General features: G+C 40.1%; 1 long non-coding RNA gene across 1 annotated transcript; it reads right to left on the bottom strand.

Annotated features, from left to right (window-relative positions):
* Nucleotides 1–4102: 4102 nt before the first annotated feature.
* LOC120739672 lies at nucleotides 4103–4904 on the bottom strand. The gene is made up of 2 exons (XR_005697270.1): nucleotides 4727–4904; nucleotides 4103–4153 (listed from the first exon to the last, which is right to left on the bottom strand). It is a non-coding gene; the product is annotated as an uncharacterized LOC120739672 (long non-coding RNA).
* Between the last annotated feature and the right edge of the window lie 1105 nt (nucleotides 4905–6009).

The raw sequence follows: 6009 nt of genomic DNA, 5'->3' as shown, positions 1-6009 counted from the left end.
TAAAACAAATACAATATTATGTACAAATGTGAAAAATAAAATAACAGATCAAATTAAGAGTGACTTTAAGAACAATCACACTGAGTAAAAGAGTTATTTTCTTGTTCCTTTAAGATGGACTTAAACTCCCTCAAGGTAACCAATTCTGATCATTTCAGTTCCTTCTGCAGATTATTCCAGGAAGCAGGGGCAGCGTATTTAAAAGCCGTATTTAATACAATCAATTGTATGATATTGTGAGAACGAAGGCTGTATTGGTTGTGGTTTTTACACATATAAACACATAAATAAGATGGAACCAGCCCAAGGAGAGATTTATAGATAAAGATCAACCAATGGGAGAATCTTCGAATATGCAAAGATGGACATTTAGCAGCAGCATACAAAGAACAATGATGTACACGATTTCCATAACCAGTAATAAAACGTACAGCACAATGGTACACAGTATCCAACCTCTTTAGGTAGTGCGTGGATGCATTCATTAAAAGCAGGTCACCATAATCTAATAAAGGTAAAAAAGTTGCATGAATCAAATGTTTTCTTACTTGGAGGGAGAAACAGGATTGATTTCTAAAAACACAACTGCACAAAGTGCAGTTTTTAAATGAAGTTTTCATTTTCTAAGGGGAAAAAAAAACATCCAAACCTACCTGGCCCTGTGTGAAAAAAGTAACTGTCCTCTAAACCTAATAACTGGTTGTTTCACCGTTGGCAGCAAGAACTGCAATCAAGCATTTGCGATAAACTGGCACTGAGTCTTTCACATGGCTGTGGAGGAGTTTTGGCTCACTGTTGCATGACCTTAAACATCCTTTTTAAGGTCAAACCAAAGCACCTCAATCACTGGTCCTGCATAACTCAAGTGCACTTGAACTTTAGGGTAGGAGTTCTCAGGGATCATCAAGATGTTTTTGGCAAATATGACAGAAACTTTTGTGTCCTTTATGGTCAGCAGTGGTTTTCTCCTTGGAACTTTCCCATGGGTGCCATTTTCGACCGGTCTCTCTTTTCTTGTTGAATCGTGAACACTGACCTTAACTGAAGCACGTGAGGCCTGCCGTGCTTTAGATGTTGGTCTGGGTTCTTTTGTGATCTCCTGAATGAATCATCATTGTGGTCTTTGAGTGATTTCGGTTGGACGGCCACCCCTGGAAAGGTCCACCAAGCTTGAAAGTTTTCTCCATTTGTGGATCATGGTTCTCACTGTCGTTCACTTGAGTCGCAAAACCGTAGAAATGTCTTGGAAACCCTTTTCAGATCTTTTTTTGTGATTTAACAAGGCGGAGCCTTTACTTTTTCACACAAGGCCAGGTAGGTTTGGATAGCGGTTTCCCCTTAATAAATAAAATCATTATATTCACGAATGATATTTGTCTAATATTAAAATTTGTTTAGGTATGACAAATATAAAAGAAATTAGAAATAAGGAAGGTGATAAATACTTTTTCACAGCACTGTAGGCATGGACGTTGGGTCTCTAGTTGTCTACCACTAAGGTAGTGGTACAGGATGGGGTGTATGTGGATCAGGCTTGTTTAGACTCTGGGTCAACATCCAGCAATTTGATTCACTGACTTTTGCTGCAGACAGAAGCCCTGGTGAAGGAGGTTGAAACTCAATAAAAGACACATTTTTGTTTTATTTTTTTTTACTCTTTAGTCAAACTATATATGAATTGTTAATATGTCCAGAGGTGTTTTAAGGGTGTTTTAATGCCTTAGTATGGAGATGATTTTCTTTTCTCTACGCATATGACAAATTTTATCAGTGCTTTCACATCTACCTCCCACTCATACCTCCCCAAGATATCAAATTATGATTTTAATTTTAAATTTTCCCTTTACTCGAAATGAGGACGCGCTCCTTTAATCCTCTCAATTTGTAAATAGATCCAGGTGTAATATACTTTTAAAACCTTTCCAGGGTGAACGGGAAGCTTTAGGCTTGTGTAAGTGTGCAATAAAGGCTTGGTGACGAGACCCCTTTGTTTGGGGACACTGCTAACGTTTCTCGTTGAACAAATAAACATTTTTTTAAAATGTCATCTGGTGTAGTACCAGCCAGATTGGCCTCATTTTTGTTCACAATACTTTGGCTTCACCATGACTACTGGCAATTAGGCCACAAGAACTGGGTCAGCCAGTGCCAGCAGAGAGAAAAAAGAACCTGAATGTAAGATGAAAGATCATGCAGGTCATCATGAGGTGTGAATTTAATTTTGGGTTATGGAAGGTATTTTTACATCTGCTAGAAAAGTTTTGTGTGTGGTTAATTTTTTTGTTTCGCTGTATAGAAGATATAGAAGATATAGAAAATATCATAAACTAATCTGGGGACTTTATGCATGTTGGACTTAAAAGCCTCAGACTTCTCTGGTTTTTCCATGTAATGATCAATGAAAATCTTAGATTGGTTGTAGAATAGTGGCCCCTTGTTTGTTTCAGATTTAATTTTATGTTTTACATTTCTGATAAATATTTGTGCATCCAGTGGTTAAGGACAGCAATGGAAAGGTACTAATGAGTGAAGAGAGTGTTGAGAAGACGGAAGGAGTTCATGAAGAAAATAAGAAAGGAGGGTGGATCAGAATTACTAAAGAGGAACTGAGGACAGCTATTAAGAAAAGTGTGTGTTCATGCTAAAAGCCAGATTTACAGTCTGTATTGGTGGACAACTCAAGAACCTGTCAGTTTAGCTATTAAATGGTGTGAACAGGGGCATTTCTACAGCTGTCAATACTGAATATGTATATGTAGGATTTTCCCTCTCAGATTGCAAAACATTTTGTGGGATAAAGTTGAACCCACAACAAAGAAAACCATGTTATATTTTTCTCCTGACAGAACTGTATTATGATCGTTGAATTTATTAGTACTAGGATGCGGGACTGTTTAAAGCTGTGAGTGCTTTGCCAAAGACTATAGCTCTCTGTATCCTCACCACCATGTTTAGAGCAGAGCCCCAACATGTTTCTGGTCTCAGTACTACTTTTTATGAAACAATGTAGAAAGTAACAAAGAGCGATGGATGAAAAGGAAGAATATTTGCCCAAAACAAGATTCATAGTAGCCATGGATGCATTACATACCATAAACTTACCTTCCACGCTCAACAGAGGAGTTTGTAGTGTTTCAGGTTTTTAATTACATTTTTACAAACGGTAAATGTACTGGTTCTCATATTGTAGTCTTCTACTTTACCTGTGCATTCATACAAGCACTTTTTTCTATACGTAAGTGCTTTCTATCTAACATTCATACTCTGATGGATGTATCGGAGAGCAACTTTGGGTTAGTAACTTGCCCAAGGATATTTGACATGCAAACTGGAGCAGCCAGGGATCAAACCACCAACCTTCCGATTAGTAGATGACCTGCTCTACCGCTTCAGCTACAAATACCCAACAAAGACATTGCTCCACACTGAAATCTGCAGAGTACAAAAGCCCTTGCATGTTTTTAATCAGCAATAATTATCAATAATTTGCATTCCTCTTTGTATGAACTGTGTTGGTCATTATTGAAATGAAGTGGCTATGATAGTGGTCATAAATTTACACATTGTTACTAGATTACATGCAAAACCTTCTGCTCTCATCCAGCCAGGCATCTCAGTAATTTGAACTGCTTAGTAAATTTGGCCCTCAGTAGTACAGTGTGTGCAGTTAGGTATGAAATCCACTTCTAGATCCTGGTGCCAGTTGTCCATCTTCACCAAACAACCAAGGCTTCACAGCACCAACTGCAACTCTTACATGGTCAGCGGGGATGTGAAAATCAATTAGATGTACAATAGTGCCATTTTTCTTTAAATTTATTACATGCCAACTCGGTGTGATTCTGCAGGCCTCAGTAGGTGGCTTATTATTTATGCAACATTTTGTACTTTCATCCTAAGTTTCATAGACTAAATAGTAAAACTGTGATGCATGAAGTGTAAAGCTTTAAGCCTTCTCTTCAGTCTGGGACTTTTTCTGCGAAAGGATCAAAGGAGTGAAATGTGCTGATGCAGCAGCCTGTCCGCAGAGCTTCAGGCCAACCCAGGACGCATAAAAAAAATCTTGCAGTGACAATACCTACACTCTTTTTTTTTCTTTTTTGAGGTCTCAGTCCTCACACCACCATGCGAACAAACACCGAGCAACTCAACCCTGAAAGAAGAAAAATTGATGAGTCAGCAGAGAACAAGCTGAAACAACCCACTGACAAGTGGGCAAGTAGAGCATAAATATGTTCAAAGCCAAAGGCATGATAATAATGTTTTTATTATACTGGATTTTGAAATTAGATTTGAAATTATTTCTTAATTGGTTGTGGTAATTTTGTAAATTTGACATGTTTAAGATAAGAAACGTCCTTTTATTGCGACTTTTTGTATTCTGGAAATCATGAACAGCTCTCAGATTTTACCAGATTGTTCTCATTCCTTGTCCAAATAACAATGTTATGTCAAAGCTGACAGTGAGACTAAGTTAGGCACAAGTTATTGGGCTGCTGCGCATGATTCACTCAGCTATGCCAATAATGACACATCGCTATAACTGCCGACTTGTCTCAACAATGAAGCTTACTTTTATAAGGACATGTTTTACCCCAAACCACAGTCTTGCTGGTTGTCCGAAGCTAATCAGTGAATATAAGTGTAACCCTCCAAATATTTTGACTCACTGTGTTGTCTTCGTGCATAGTCATGTATTAATACATAAAACAAAAACATGTCGCACCTTCTGCATAATGGTCCATCCATCCATCCATCCATTTTCTTACACTTATCCGAGGCCAGGTCGCAGGTGCAGCAGCTCAAGCAGAGAAGCCCAGACCTTCCTCTCCCCAGCCACCTCCTCTAGCTCCTCTAACACCAAGGCGTTCCCAGGCCAACCAAGAGATATAATCTCTCCAGCGTACAGGTGCCCAGGAGGCATCCTTGTCTGATGCCTGAACCACCTCAACTGGCTCCTTTCAATGTGAAGGTGCAGCGGCTCTCTGAGCCCCTCCCCAATGGCTGAAATTCTCGCCCTATCTCTAAGGGAGAAGGCAGCCACCCTTCGGGGGAAGCCAATTTCCATCCTTGTATCCGTGATCTCGTTCTTTCGGTCACTACCCACAGCTCGTGACCATAGATGAGGGTAGGGATATAGATCGACCGGTAAATTGAGAGCTTCGCTTTTACACTCAGCTCTCTCTTCACCACAACAGACCGGTACAGCATCCGCATCATTGCACCGGCAGCACCAATCCGTCTGTCGATCTCCGGCTCACTCGTGAACGAGACCCCAAGATATTTACACTCCTCCACTTGGGGCAGGAACTCGTCCCTGACCCGGAGTGGGCACTCCACCCTTTTCCGGCTGAGGACCATGGCCTCAGATTTGGAGGTGCTGATTCTCATTCCCGCTGTTTCACACTTGGCTGCAAGGCGAGCTGGAGGCCATTACCTGATGAAGCCAACAGAACCACATCATCTGCAAAAAGCAGGGATGAGATCCTGAGACCACCCAAGTGAAAGCCTTCCACCACTTGGCAACGCCTAGCTCCAAAGTACGGTATGGACCAATACTTTATCCAAACATGGTAATTTCTGGCTCCAAAAATTTAACATGATGGAGACAAAAATGCTTATTTTGTGAGACTTCAAATACAGTGGACACTGTCATCTTTTATATACAGTCTTTGGCTGTGATGTGCCAATGTGACACCTCGATATGTCCTAGGTGGCAGACATTATTTCATGGGGACTCTGCAAAACCATCTTGCCCCTTGTGTGTCTTTCTCACATACTTCGAGGTTAGAGATCCACCTGTCCTTACTGGATTCCTACGAGCTAGAACTTCATGGAACCAGCAGCTCTGGAAAGACATAACAGTCTTCATCTTTCAGATCACTTTTTTCATGATACTTTTTTTACTTCTCCTCCATTTGAATAATTCCAAAATCAACCTGCAGCTACAAATTCATTGAGTGGTGTCCACTAAAAACGATTAAGATTTAATCTTGAGTACATTCATCT

Source organism: Simochromis diagramma, unplaced genomic scaffold (assembly GCF_900408965.1).
Source record: "Simochromis diagramma unplaced genomic scaffold, fSimDia1.1 OVJJ01000304.1, whole genome shotgun sequence".
Lineage (NCBI taxonomy): Eukaryota > Metazoa > Chordata > Actinopteri > Cichliformes > Cichlidae > Simochromis > Simochromis diagramma.
This window is presented reverse-complemented; position numbering and strand designations above follow the sequence as displayed.